The 15618-nt window shown below is 38.6% G+C and overlaps 1 long non-coding RNA gene across 9 annotated transcripts in view; it reads right to left on the reverse strand.

The window, feature by feature from the left end:
- LOC110392473 overlaps positions 1 to 13331 on the reverse strand; it is a 29769-nt gene extending 16438 nt beyond the window's left edge. For 2 of the 9 annotated variants that reach the window (XR_002434410.1, XR_002434403.1), the window contains exons 1-4: positions 12958 to 13331; positions 5663 to 10673; positions 5473 to 5520; positions 113 to 4800 (exon numbers count right to left, since the gene is read on the reverse strand). This is a non-coding gene — a long non-coding RNA (uncharacterized LOC110392473). The remainder of the gene's footprint in view (positions 1 to 112; positions 4801 to 5472; positions 5521 to 5662; positions 10674 to 12957) is intronic. The other 7 variants (XR_002434405.1, XR_002434404.1, XR_002434409.1 and 4 more) reach the window with 7 other exon arrangements.

Genomic DNA, 15618 nt, shown 5'->3' on the forward strand with positions numbered 1-15618 from the left:
TTTTAGCAGTCATATTTATTTATTTTTTACTACTGAACAGTGCCAATTGCTAGATTTCAAGACTCATAATCATATTATATGCTTAAGACTCATAATCATATTATATGCTTACCTTTTGTAAAGGTCAGATTTCACAAAAACTCAGGCTAGGAATGTGGTATTTTTTGAAGCTTCAGGTGTTCTTTCCATATATATAGTAGTCATAGAAGAGGAACAAACCAAAACAGAAAATGAACAGTCTGAAAAACCCCACCAAACCCAACTGAAATGAAACAGCCCACCAAGCAAGCAAGCAAACAAAAATACAAAAAACAATCAAATGAAAACTTGTCATCAAAATCAGTGATTTGGGAGAATATGAATTTCTGAGTTGGAGTGTTTTCATAAGAGAACTCACAATGGTACCATGCCAAATTCCATCATTTTATTTACCCGGAGTTAAAGTGGCACCTTTATGATGGTAGTTAAAGTTGTAACATGAAGCAGTTCATATGTCCTAGCTCCCTGTATCTCAATAAGCAATAGATTTTTAAAAATGTGCCTTTTGAAGAGGATTTTTTCTGCAGGCCTTTTCTGTGACTGCAAACCAAGCTGATAGGCAGTAATATCTCAATTCTAGTCTGGAAGACCTTCCACTCTTTAAACTCTGTTTTATGTTAAACAATCTGACAACACAAAAGAGCAAGGAGCTTTCTCTCTTATCACCAACACTCTTTATTCACAGTGGGTCATTTTTGGAAGGCTGGGATTTTTTCTTCAGGAATTCTGCACTGTGGCAGCCAGAGGATAAAAGGATTTTAAATTCCTCCTCTTTCTCCAGCAGTGTGTGATAATCTATTCCCAAAGTATGTCTTGGGGACCTTGTCCCACCGAATCTGAAAATCTTCAGTAAAGGAAATTTCAGTTTTTCAAGGTGATCTGCTCTAGAGCTTAACCACTCTCATGTTGAAGACGTTTTCTTTATAAATAGTACAAATTTCCATTGCTGAAACTTGTGGCTGTTGCCTCCTGTTCTTTCAATGGGCATCCACATGAAGAATCTGGCTATGGCTAGTCTGTAACCCTCCAATAGTTAACTGAGAACTGAAATTAGAAACCATCCTTGTCTTCTCTAGGCTAAAAAGATCCAGTTTATTCAGCTTCTTTTTCTATGTCACTCTCTGTCCTCTTAACTGTTTTCAGTATGCTCTTTTCAGTCTTGTCAACATCTCTCTTCAATTGATAAGATGCTCTTAAAAAAGTATTAAGTACAATGCCATACACAGCTGGAATGGAACGGAACTGAAATGCTTCATGAAAAGAACACGTCATCCCTCCTATGGCAAAAACATATGCATAGTCTTTGCTTACCATTTTTTTCTTAATGCACTGCTTTCTCAGATGTGAGCAATTCTGAATGAAATCATTTATTACATAAAATTAGTTTTTACATTTTGTATGAAAAGATACAAGTGTTTACTTTATATCCCGCACTTTCTTCCCTTTCAGTTTTGTATATCTGACATTCACACAACTACAAATGTTAGAATTTCATTGGCAATCTCTTGATAGAAAAGTAGGTCAGCAAGACTGAATATATCGTTCAGTACTTGGGAAAGAGCAAGTTTCAACACGGTGCAGCAGTAGGTGTTGCTCTTGTGTGAGGACTGGTATTCACAGCATCTGAATTCAGTGTACTTCACAGATTCACAGAATTGTAGGGGTTGGAAGGGACCTCTGGAGATCGAGTCCAGCCCCTCTGCTAAAGCAGATTCCCCACAGAAGGTTGAACAGGAAGGCATCCAGATAGCCTGTTAATATCTCCTAAGAAGGAAACTCCACAGCCTCTCTGGGCAGTTTGTTTCAGTGCTCTATCACTCAGAGTGAAGTTCTTCCTTGTATTTGTATGAACTTTCTGTGTTCCAGTTTTTGCTCTTGTTCTATTGCCCCCATCAGCTTGACTCCCACACTTTAGATATTCATAAATAGTCATGAAATCCCCTTTCAGTCTTCTCCAGAGTGAACAGTCCCAGGTTTTGTAGCCTTTTCTCACAGGAGAGATGCTCTAGGCCCTTAGTCATCATTATGGCTCTTTGCTGGACTCTGTCTAGAAGTTCCTGTCTTTTTTGAACTGAGGAGCCCAGAACTAGATGCGATACTCCAGATGTGGCCTCACCAGGGCAGTGTAGAGGGGCCTGCTAGCCACACTCTTCTAGATGCACCCCAGGGTACCACTGGCCTTCTTGGCTGCAAGGGCACACTGCTGACTCATGGCCAACCTGTTGTCCGCCAGGACTTCCAGGCCCTTCTGCTCAGAGCTCATTTCCGGCGGGTCTAACCTTTACTGATGTGTGTAATTATTCCTCTCCAGACGCAAGACCCTACACTTGCCCTTGCTGAACCTCATACTTGGGTAATTTGGCCATATAGTTATAACTATAGTTATAACTTATAGTGTATTCTTGCCTCCACAAATGTTCCATTAATGCTCTCTCCTCTCATTAGGTATAGAGAAGGGTGTAGTTTCTTCAGCTCACACAGACTAACACCATTTCTCATATCTAATTTTTCTGAGGGCTTGGAGAATACTCTTAAGAGATTTGTGGTTTTGCACTGAGCTGATTTTTCTCTCTGCTACACTTCCTCAAATCAGCCTTTAAGCAAACCTTTACAGCAACAGATGAGAAATTTACAGGAGATAAATGTACTCGAAAGATATTCAATTTAAACCAAATAGTGATAGTAGCGATGCATTTCTGCAGTGGTGTGTTCAGGCTTGTACTTCATAAGCATGCCTTTCTCAAACTTCAACTGCCCATAGAGTGACAGTGTTTAAATCCAGCGGGCTGTCAGAGGGTGGCAATGTAAGAACACAAATAAGCACACAGCCAGCTAGGAGAGCTTCCCCAGCACAGCCACAGCCTTCTCTTTATTTACTACCATCACACTCAGGTTTCTGTGAGCACCATTCAAAACAAGACAGGGTGGTCCTGAAAAAACATGTGGGACTGTCTCATACACACAAAACGTTCCAGACAGAGACAAATACACTCTGCTTGTTTGCTGTTCAGTCATGCTCATCCCAGGCTGCACTTCTTCCAGGTCTGCCAGAGGAAAAAGAGCAGGCAGCCTCATGATGTGTGCTGGGAGCTGCTCCTCTGATATGCTCCTCAAGAGCTTCTGCATCCCACACAACCTGCCAGATCTGCACTGCTGGCAGCTTGAGGCATCTATACCAACTTGCAAGATTTGAAAGGTAGCTGTCTGTTACAGCAGAACAAGACAGATACTGTCCAAGAGTGCTAGTGATTCCTTAATTCCACCTTCTCTTCCTCTGCTCATATCCTAAATCCTTTCTCTCTGTCCTTTCACAGAATCACTGGATGGCTGAGGTTGACAGGGACCTCTGGGTCCATCTGTCCAACCCCTGCTCAAACAGGGATATCCAGAGCGAGGTGCCCAGGCCCATGTCCAGGCAGCTTGTGAAGGTTTCCTAAGAGAGAAATTCCTTGGAACATCTAGGATGATAAGTACTTTCCGCAGTTCATGCATACAGGAGTACAAGATGCTTATAGTGTATGGGTAGGGCAATAAAACCTGCCGTTTTTTTCCCCATAAATAATTGTTTGCCTCACAAATAAAAAAAACCTTTCCTCGTCCTGATTCCTTTCAGTAGGGACTTGAACCACTAGATGGTGCAGAGGCACTCGGGTGGCTGAGAGGAGTATATTCAGGGAGCATTCTCAGTGCTGGAATAGATTTTCTATCAGATTTGTGTGCCCTGGCACAGGGAGGAGGGAGGCTGCTCTTTCACAGACTGAAACAGGAGAAATGTTCCCTTATGTGTATCTATACTTCTATAAAAATGTATGCTTCCTATACTAGAGCATTGCAACTGTTAACTTTCTTCCACTATGACTGAGACTAAGGCTGCATTTGAGTGCCTGCTGAGATGAGTCACCATTCATTTTAATATCTCTTTTGGTGACTAAGAATAAAGTTTTTGCCAAAGAGCTATGGAAGCTTCTTTGGAAGAAGAGCTGACCACTGTGCACTTACAGAAGAACTGAGATTGTAGCACGAATGGGTCTGAACATAGTTCTTTAGCATTTGGGTTTGAGCTATGTATCTTAGAGAAACAAGATGAAAACTTAATGTGAATTTGTCACAAAATAATTCAATAAATTCATATATGAAAATGTATTACTCTAATCATTATTCTCTAATCATTTCATTGTCGTCATTCCATGTGCCACATCTAATTTATAACATGAGGTCTCTTGGAACAGTGACTCATCTTTTCCTTATAAAGAACCATGCACGCAAAACTGTATTAATATAGTATAATAAAGGGATCTGCTTGTCTGACTGGGGCAGAGATAACTGATTCAGTTGCAGATGCTAGTAAGGATGTAGTAGTATCGTGTATGTCTACCTTGGATCAAGCAGTTTAAAGGCCAAAGGATGAAAGCTCAAAGCAATATGATTTTAAAATAGAAAACAGGGGTCAGGGCCCCAAAGAAAATGCACCATCAATGCAAACAGTTTGCCTTATCTCCAGTTGAGAATCTCAATGCCTCTGGCAAGAAACCATGATCCAATCCACTATATAAGTGAAGGGATAATGCAGTGACACTATTCCACTGAAAAAGGAGAAAACTGGGGAACAGACAATGTTCTTTTCCAAATAAATCAATTTCACCCCAAATATGGAAATAAAATTATTTCTTGCCTTCAGAATGATCATTCCACAAGAAGAGTTTACTCTAGAAAAAATGTAGAGAGTTCTCATTTCCTGTTCCTGGTCCTTCTGCTGATTACCTATGGATAGATGTTATGAATTTATTGACAAGTATGTGGGGAAGACATAGAATTTTGTTATTCTCAGCAATAAAATAAAAGCACCTAAATACTGAACTGTGAGCTGCTTGAACCACAGGTTCTGCCCACTACTGTATATACACAGCCACAATATGGTATCAGCATAATAATTCAGTACGCAATGTTTGAAATAATAAATAATAAATAATAAATATTTTTAAATAATCAACATGAGCAGATTCCAGGTAAACTAGTTCACAGATTCCTTAGCAGATGCCCATAATTAAGGATATAGATGTAAAAATGCTGTAAAGAACATGCATGGAGTTTGGTTATATTCACTCTCAGACATACCTTACTGATATAATGATATGCTTTAGTTTACAGTGAGCTTGGCAATCTTTACTATTTCTCAGTTAATATCAGATATTTATAGCTTAAGTAAAATAGAAAATGACATGAGAGTGGACAAGCTGTTTATATGAGCTAAAGAAATAACTGTCAGATTATTCATGGCACTGTAAAGAGTAGGAATGATAAGCAGCCCAGCTATTGTAATCTGATTAGCTAATGTTAGTTAAGCATTGTGAAGACAGAGAGAACTCTACAAAGGTTAAGCATTATTATTATCACTGTTAGTTCAGAGTGATGGAAGGCACAGTGAAACCTTACCATGTGCTGCACAAAGACTGCAGAAACAGAAATTTAAAGCCAAGGGGTCTGCAAATAGAATAAAGTGCATTACCAGCTGGTAAACTTATTCTGTTTGTTCCTTGCTGAGATTTGGGTAGCTGATCATTTGAAAAGAGACTTGATAGATAGTGGCAGAAGTATGGGAAAAATCACAGTAGGAGGCACTGACCTAGATCCAGCTGCATGGATCTTCAGTCCTGAGGATGCTCTGGTCTTGCACAAGGAGCAGCACCCCTGGAAGCTGCAGGTTGCCATTCACATCTCTCTGTGGGCCTGACAAGCCTCTGAACCTGATCTGTATGGGCATCATCCTTCTGGAGACATTAACCATCCTTCTCTGCAGTCTTGTATCTCTGGGCTTCTTGGTATTTATGCCATGGATCATTGCCCTAGGCAAAATTTCTTGTATGTACTGCATAAAACAAAAGGTGCTTCACTTGGATGCTTTGTTTCACCAAGGTATTGTTATGTGGAACTAGATGAAAATAAGCATTTTATTCTAAAGGAGATTCTGATGTTTTAAAAACATTAATGTTTGAGTCTCAACAAGGAAGAAGTCATAACTTCCTGCTAAACTTAAATAACAACAACAGTAATAATAATTAATCATGTCAGTATATTGTGGGCTTATTGGTGTTTTCTTTTTGCTCAGTTTGAACTTTTTTTTTGAGATTGACACATTTCTTTGAAATATGTAGATATTAGAAAAATGCATATTTTTAAATAAAAATATATTTAGTCAAATACTTCATCCAGCTCTTCTGTGCTAAGTGCCTTTCCTATAAACAGTCTTCAAGAAAAAAAATGTGGTAAGGAGTCAAATTTGGTGAATTAAGATTCAATTGAGAATCAGAGCTGTTGAGAAATCGGGTTGAAATTCAGGTGGCAGTGCTGGACTATCAGGACCTTGGTTTCTTCCAGTTGGTAAACTTTTGTATTTTAAGATTTCAGTAAAAGAAAGGAAACAATTCTAATTTTGAAACATGATATGAAATTTGTTCATACTGAGGAGGGAAGTAGTTTCAGAGAACACCTTTTTCAAAGGCGTGTGATTCTATCTTCACCTCTCAGACTTATTGTCAGTATCTGTGCTAGGCTGGGCATTACTTAGGTATTGCAGATTCAATAATCAGAGAAATTCCATATCCTGAAGCTTTATGAATCTGACATTCAAGGCAGGAAAAGTAAAGAGATTAAGTGATAGAGGAAAAAGCAGTTAAAAAAAAGGAGCACCGGAAAGCCGATTTACCATGTGACATTTGGAGCCCATTCAAGTCATGATGAGTCTTAGCACTGACTTCAGACATTTCAGTTCATTGAGAGCTGACATTCAGAATAACAATATTATAATGACTCTTAAGAGATCTTTGAGAGAAAATCTGAAGTGATTCAGAGGATGATTCATTTATATTGATAGCAAAATACCAGCAGTAGCTAAACATGACAGATACAGTGTGTGCAGAGATAGCCAAGCCAATTCTAAATTGGAGTTTTGAGCATGTATTTGTGATTTAGTCATCTGGATAATACACTGTGAGTTGTGAGAAACCAACATTAACTTAAAAGCATCTTGTTACTGCCAGGATGGGTATTCACAAAGGTAGAAAACATTTGTCCTCTTAAAAATGACCGTGATCAGTTTTGGGGTGTGATTCAGACTAATAATTTAAGACATGATCCCTGACATTGTTTTCTGGCTAATTTATATTAAAGGAATTGAATTTAATTCAACTCATGCTTCCTCTGTTTTACAGAATTTGGCACTCATACCTCTGTTGACTCATCATCTGTGATGACAAAATTGAGTTGCAAGAGCACCATAGGTCAAAGTGTCTGTAGCTGCACTGCATGTCTTTACCATTTGCACTTTTGTTGGTGAAAAACCTTGTAGGTCTCTTTGGCACCTTTTGATGCAATGTACTATGGGATGTGGAAGTTGTACAACACAAGAAAAGAAGTTCATACCACAGATACAGTGGTTGGAGATTTCAATTTGTCCAGGTAGCACAAATAAGGAGTTCAGAATATTAAAAATATATATGTAATTATATGTGGATTATATATGTGGATAATGGTAAATCTCCTTTCCACTGTGGCATTCTGACCACTCCCTTATCTCTGCCATTTACTCTGCTACCTGGAGCTTGTGTGCCTCCATTTTCTGGTGGTATCTATGACAATGTTGATGCCACTATCTTGGATTTCAAAGAGCTATCCAGTAAAATAACACCCTTCATGTCAGGATTTTTCAGAGTTCATGGACATTGACAGTCTAGACAAAAAAAAACACTTGTTTGTAATGAACCAGAGCAAACTGAGGTATTAAAAGACAGTCTCCAATCTGTTAATATCATAGACTGGCCACTCAGAGACTATACACTGCCTTTGCTTTTCAGCAGCATCAACCTATACTAGCATGAAAAGTTTTTGCATTTTCTCTTTCACTGAAAAATTTGCAAGGCTTCCCTCACAGAGAACAAAAGAGGAAATCAGTGCAAATACCTTCCTTCTGATTTACTTTGCATTATTACTATTAATATTACTATTACCATTACTATTACCATTACTCGTGCCATTACTATTATATTGCCACTTAAAATGATGCAGAGGCCGGTCTGTTTTTGAAAGGAATTTTCTTCTGGACATCTCCTGTCAACCAAACACACCTCCTTATTAGAACACAGAAGGGAGCCTGGGGAGAGATCTGTGGAGGCAAAGATATTGTCTACAAGTAAAATAATAATTTCTGGGATTGTTCTTAGGCTCTTCAGATAGAATGGCTCACAGATATAACAATAAAAAGATTAAGGTGATCCTATCCAAACTGGCTCCTTGGCGTGGCGTCATGCTGGGGGAGCCTCCAGTTCAGAACATCCTAGCAGTTTACAATGGCAGAAGAGCGAGATTTGAAGCCTGGGAACATGATCTGACTCTGTTTACTCTATTGTGGAGATACAACCAAAGAGGACAGAAACCTGTGCAGGTTATTTTTGCTGATAATTCCTTACTTGTACATGCGTCAGAATCAGTGTAGCTGTGAGTTTGGGACCAAGCAATTCTCCTGCTTTTCTTTGTTATTCTCTAAGACATCGCCAAGTTCCCCTTCCCCCATAAAACTTGTTTCCTGAGTCCTTTTATTTCCTATAGGTTTTTCCCTCTCTTTTTTACACTGCACCTTCAATAAGAACACCTCTGCTACAAAAGAAAGCTTCTTTGTTCTTTAGTTTGGGGATTTTCCATTTTTTTTCCTGTGTAGTTTCCCAGAGATAAGCTTAAACAGGTTTTCCAGCACGTATTCTCTTTAGTTCATCCTCTTGATAACGATATTTTTGTTTGTGCTGTAACTTTTTCCAAAAGGGTGGGGAGGTATGTTGGAAAACTAGTCTTCTGATGGCTAGCTATGCATTGAAGCATTTATTGACAGCAATAACAAGAACTAGGATTATTTAAATTAGCTCATAGACAAATTCCCCAAAAAATCAGGTTATACTCACATGGCCTAATCCTGGCATAGAAAGCAGTGCTTCCTTCTGTATTCTTCAAAACTATCTTTCACGGTTTAACTTGACAATCAAAGCTTTGTATGGCTTTTGATGTCTTTTATGATTTTAGCAATCTTTTTTTAAATAATAATGTTCAGGTAGCATTTAATCTGGCAAATATTGTGCCAGTAACACAAAGAGCTCTAGTAGAATTTCTTTTACCAATTAAAAAAGAGTTTCTACATGCTCCAAACATTTGTCTTCTTTATATGAAACAAGAAATTTCTTGTGTAATTTGGTTTTCCACAAATGAAGATCTTAATGCTGATGAATGACTCCGATGGGTAATCAGGTAAATAAACATTTTAATTTAGTGCAGACATGGTCCTATATCATTTGAATAACAGTCTTAATAAATAAGCACATGTAGTTTTGTCAGAAAAAAAGTGATGAAATTCTCAAGTGTCACTCTAAACGGCCACAGTTTACACAATAGTGTTAAATATCACTCTTCATCTTCTGTGAAAGACATCAGTGGTTCAGGTATAGAAATACAAGCAGAAATATGGAATTTGGGTACTTGGATGGAATTATAATGAATGGAACAACATCCATTATGTCTATTTCCATTCTGATAACATTTAAACATATCACAAATTTTATGAGACATGATGTCCCATTAAAAAGTCCAGTCTGTGTACTTAGGTTTCTTTATGGCCACATGACTACAGTGACCTTAAGAGCAGGAGAGAAGCTTATTTGTTTAGCTCCAAATTCATAGAGCAAACTGAAAAATCCATGTAAAAGAAGAATTATTTACACAAATATCAAATGAACTCAGCACCGCTTTTCAGCTCTATGCATTTCCTTTCAAGCAAGAATGCTTTTTGGAACTGCAGAACACAGCTCTGATTCTCTGTGATGTTCTCTGAGCTACAACCACTGCTGTGCAATATTAGAAGTGTATTAGAAGTACGGTGAGCTACCAGTATGGGGCACGTGGACACTGAAGTACAAATGTGCTTGGAACTTCTTGTATTGATAGACCCATAGTGTTGAGTAAGTTTTCTTTAACCACAGCAGTTTTTTAAGGCCATGTTGTGGCCTTTTTTGTTTGATTGTTTGGTTGATATTTGTTTGTATGCTTGTTTCCTTTTTTGTTGTTGATGATGGTGGTGCTTTTTTTTTTTTTTTTTTTTTTTTTTTGAATGCTTAATTTCACCTATTTATCCAAAATACCTTAAAAAAACTCAGAGGGCCACATTCTTAGCATGTCGTTGGTGGATCTGTGCTCATGCAAGCTACCAAGGAATATAGTTCAACTGTAAATCAGATTGAAATCACAAAGCAGAGTGTGATGTATGTTTTCAGCCCAGACAGTGAAGGGGTAGGTGAAATAATAATGTGTTACATAAGGATTTTATAGATTTAAATATTAAATCAATAGAAGATTAGAAGAAAGGCAAGAGTATAATGTTTAACATATCAAAATTTTCATTACTAAAAAAATTAATATGCTCTTGTGCATTTCTGCATTTCTAATTCCAAAATACAAAGAATGCATATTTAAGACTTCCTGTGAGCACTAATAACACTAGAATTAAGTCTGAGACAATGCAGAAAAAATGTTGCAGAAGTGACAATTACTGAGATGCTTCATAGATTCGAGGCATCTTCGGATCAGTTTCTCCAGCACTTCTGAGAAATAAAACAGAAACCAAAATGTGATGACAAATAACAAATAACAGGAAGACAACCTTCTTGTGCTTGCAGATCTGCTCTGCCATTGATCATCTCCAGGTTTGACTTTACCTCATAAAATGGGAAATAACAAAAATAAATAGCATAAAACTTTAAGGGCAAAATTACAACATATAGCCACAGGCCGGCATGGGTTTACAGCTACTCCTGAGAGCCTGAGCTGTCTGCCTCCTGCAGCCCCCTCTTGTGCTCAGGCCTTTAGTATTTATTTATGTACAACTTGATTTGGGGAAGAGAAGGATTTGTCACTCACTCAAACCCTCACACTGTGCAGGGCAGTCCCGCAGTGGGTAGGGACAGCTGCTCTGACATGACTTTGGCCCATGGGAGCAGGAATTGTTCCTCCTCTCTTCGCATGCACTGCAGCCCAGAGCGGAGGCCCTGCAGCTATACTGAGTAGCTCTCAGGTAGTAAGCTGTGCACAGTGCTTATTCTCTAGAGGACAGAAACAGTCTTTAAAAAAGAATGATGTTTCCCTGTGGAGACTGAAACATTCTCTGATGTTCCTAGGGACCAGGTCTTATCCTGTTTATAACAGAGCTTTTAAGGAAAACAAGGCTTAGCAAGCTAAGCAAAGCTTTAGTGTCACAAATTCAAACAATTTTACAGGAATTCAAGCAGCAAATCCCTGTGCTTTGCATTGAAACTGCTGGAAGTACAGATAAATTCCTATCTACAGTAGATATAACTCTGTGTTGATTATGACTTTATATTACTCTCCTTATGAACATAATATCAATTTAAGCAAGGAGTTTCCATAACCTGCGTATCAATTAGCTCTGTAAATGCTACATAATTTGCATTGAGGAGCTGAGCTGAACCTACACACCATGAGTAGCAGCACAAGTCAGGGCTGGTCAGGGTTGTGGCACAGTGTACCCGTGCGTGGTGTGACTGACTCAGGGCATTCTGTTTTGAGATATAGTCACCATGCTGAAAAAAACAACCAACAGCTGTAAAATTATCTAAAAGCTGCTGGGGGAAAAAAAAAAAAGAAAAATAAAATAAAAAACAAGCTGTTTCTGATATCGATTGTCCCTAAAACTGTGGGTGGCAGTAGTGTCCAGGGAGAGGGAATTCTTGGTAGCCTCCTCCACAGCCCTGACAGACATCCAGTGAATGTTTCTGGAGGAGGCAGCACTAATTGCTGCCCCAAGACTGGAGGGCCAAGCTCACAATGGGCAAACACATTAGTTTGTAAATGAAGGATTAAGTCAGGAACTCTTGCTAATAACCCAGTTCAGCAACTCTACAATCACCACAGTATGATGGTGAGTAATTTGTGATGTTTGCAAGCATTAGCTCAGTTACCCTCTAATTGACTAAGTTTCCTGTTCTGGATAGCTCTGATGGTACTTGGAATCATTCTCTAAGAGGATCTTTAAATAATGCTCCATGTGTCATGGCACATGTGGCATTCCTGACTTCCACTTGTAGCTTTCCTCGTATGGATGATTTATGGGTTTGTGTAAATCATTCTCAAACATAAGTGTGTGCCTGTTCTTTTGCTGATTCATACTGCCTCCATTGTAAGTAAAGCTATGCCCTCGGACAACCTTCATTATCTGCAGGCTTTTCCTGCCTTGAATCTGAATTCACAGGAAAAAACATAGCTCCTCAGAAATTTCCAACTCCAGCCAATTCTTTTATATTTTGTCTGCCTGAAATGTATGTTGAATATCTTCTGCACAAACAGGTGTTACGAAGCATGACTTCTGTGGCACAATCAGCATTCCCACTGTCCTGCTGGTAAATAATTGCATGACAACTGGGGGAAAGTTGAAATTCGTTGGAAGTGAAGATGCCTCTGATTTGCCCTCTCCAGTGCAATATGTACAAAAAGATTTCAAGGTCACCTTTAAAATCTCCAGTTCTGGTTAACTATGCTTTCATGTGCTAATTTCTAATAATGATTAAAATACAATGACATTTTTTGCAAGGGCATTATGAAAGTGCAAGGCAGTATATGAAACAAGTATTTCACAGTGAACACCAAATTCCTGCAATTGTAACTAACAAAGCATTCAACGAATGATCCATAAAATATGCTATACTTTCCACATATGAAATGCAAATGCATTTTTTAGAAGCAATTGAGGTTTTCAAGCCCAGTGAGGGAATTCCCTTCATCAGTTTTGGAAATCTCAGCCAACATGTCAGAATCAGGTAGTCTAATGCAAACAGTCGTACCTCGCAATGTTGCTCATTTCCCCATACTTACAGAGGAGCTGACTGTGACAGAGGAGTACAAGATGGTTTACTCATGGCTTTTTTTCAGTGAATCAACCCCTTTCCTTTGTTCGAACTTTGTCCTTCTGCTTCTAAGACTTGCTGAAATCACCAGACCTCACAACCTTCTCAGACCACTGGAACGAATAATAGTGTAAAATCAGCTTAGTGAACTTGAGTAACGCTTCAGGATTGCAAAAGAACTATTACCTAAAAATAAGCACCCTAGAGTGATCTGCAAACTGAATTGTGAAAGTTTCTTTCCTTCTGTGCTGAAAGTGGTTAAAGTGATCAGAACAGGGAAGAGGAACAAACTAAACTGGATTTACTACTCCTAATGCATGGAGGGCTTGGATTTTTTAGAGGTGTGCTGTGTGGGTCATACTCTTCTCATGCAAAGCTCAAAGTAAAATGTCCATTGACAACAGTAGGAACAGTGTGAAACTCTACCCTACAATTTACTGATATGATCTCCATGTAAAGAATAGAACAAGGATCCTGCTCCCATAGCAGGTAATTCATAGCCTAGATGCAGCAAATAGAGCAAATAGAGCAACCATATTTGCAAAGGAGAATGCTGAGAGGCAGTGGAAAGTTGTAGTTATAATACAGCGCAGTGTCTCACTTGTGGCATATTTACATCTTGTGAGATTTTCATGTGTTTTGATTTTAGTTTCATTTTAGTCGTTTGCCCTGATTAATTGATGAATGCAATGTGTGTCATTATTTTGAGAAGAAATATAGTTTATATAATGTGAAATTCCTTCAAGGAATTGAATGGTAGATTTAGTATTAGATTAATACTAGATCTCAAATCCCACATTCCTACTGTAAGCTTGTCTTACAGAAGAGCAGCTTTGAACTCTGGATTGGACCTACATTCCAGAATTCACCCAGAAGTCCAGAGTACAGACTTGCCAAACAGAAGTGAATAATGTAATATCTATTATCAGACAGAAACAATGTAGAGGAAAGCTAATAATAGATTTAAATCCATCAAAGAACAGACACACAAAAAGTATTAGATGCCTTCCTATTTACACTGAATATTGGAATTTTAAAGGAGTTGTCAGGAAACGTCCATTATAAGAAGATACGTGGTAAGTATCCTGCCATTTAGGAGTCAGTCAATGAGCACAAGACACCTTTTGAAATGAAAGACACATGACGCTTCTCCTCAGGACATCCTATCCTATCCTATCCTATCCTGTCCTATCCTGTCCTGTCCTGTCCTATCCTGTCCTGTCCTGTCCTGTCCTGTCCTGTCCTATCCCGTCCTATCCTATCCCGTCCTGTCCTATCCTGTCCTGTCCTGTCCTGTCCTGTCCTGTCCTGTCCTGCCCTGTCCTGCCCTGCCCTGTCCTGTCCATTTCTATCCATCTATGCTGGGCCACATGCCACTTTAAAGTAGATTGTAGCCTGCTGTTTGAACATACATGTAACTCTCTGTGAACATCTATTTTAGCTCATTTACAAGTGATTTAGCTCAGCTCTTCAGCGGAGCCTTTTAATTCTGTGTAGAGAGTTAGATCCATTCTCTTTCATGAATGTAAGATGACTTACATTCACTGACAACGGGCCTGAACATAATGCTCCAAACTGTTAACTCCCTGGGATGGTAGGTGATAGTAGAAGTCTTATAAGAAAATTCTTACCAGCAATGCTATTGTCTAATTTACTAACGATAGCAGGTTTAGGTTTGTCATGGGGAGGCAACTTAAGTTGTGACAATGGAGACCCTACAGTAAACAGACTCTGATGGTTTACAACACTATGTTCCTACTTCCTTAGAGGACAGCTGTTTTCACCTATGTTCAGATAAAGATGACAACAAATTAAACTTGCCTTTTCTACCAGCTATGCAGGCATATGGATCCATCTTAACCAACCCAACTTAAAATATGAAAACACATGTTGGAAAAACTACATTTTTTGTGTGCTTGCTGTAAGAGCTTTAGAAAATCCATGGGGATTGAGGATAATGGAGGAAAAGGCTATTTATCTAATAGTTTTGTCAGCAGCATTGTTCATACACTAACCAGTGAGCCTGACACGAGACAACTGGAGGAATACTTCTGAAAACTGTTTCTGCCTTGAAGTAGTATTTTTATTTATTTATGAAATGGCAAATGAAAAAAAGTACTTACTATACTTCTTTTTACCGCTGTCCTTTTTACTCCATCACATTTATTCTTATTATAGATATGTTTCAGTGGCAGTTTAAGCAGGTTTTTTTTTTTTTTTTTTTCCCTCTGTCTAAATAAATACTGTAAATTGTAAAACCCCTTTGGTCTACTAAGGGTTATGTGTCTGAGAGGGGAGTGCTTAAAGGGCTTGCCAACTTCTCATTGTTCCCAATTAGTCAAAAAAAAAAAAGGCATAGCTGTGGCTTAATTAAATTTATGAACCAAAGAAACATCCTCATGCCTTTGCCCATGTTCTTTATGGGGGTAAAATGTCCTTTTAAGAATAGCACTATTTTTAAAAGGGTTCACCTCCTTTGAAGTTGGTTATGTAGGACAGGCACAACCCTTGTTGGAATACTCCCCCTTGGAATACTTGTCTCTCACTTTCCACTGTAGCACGATTACTTCTTCAGACCAGATATCTGATGGCTAATTTTGATGAAAAGAGTCCCATCCTTTCTTATCTC

Source organism: Numida meleagris, chromosome 1 (assembly GCF_002078875.1).
Source record: "Numida meleagris isolate 19003 breed g44 Domestic line chromosome 1, NumMel1.0, whole genome shotgun sequence".
Classification (NCBI taxonomy): domain Eukaryota; kingdom Metazoa; phylum Chordata; class Aves; order Galliformes; family Numididae; genus Numida; species Numida meleagris.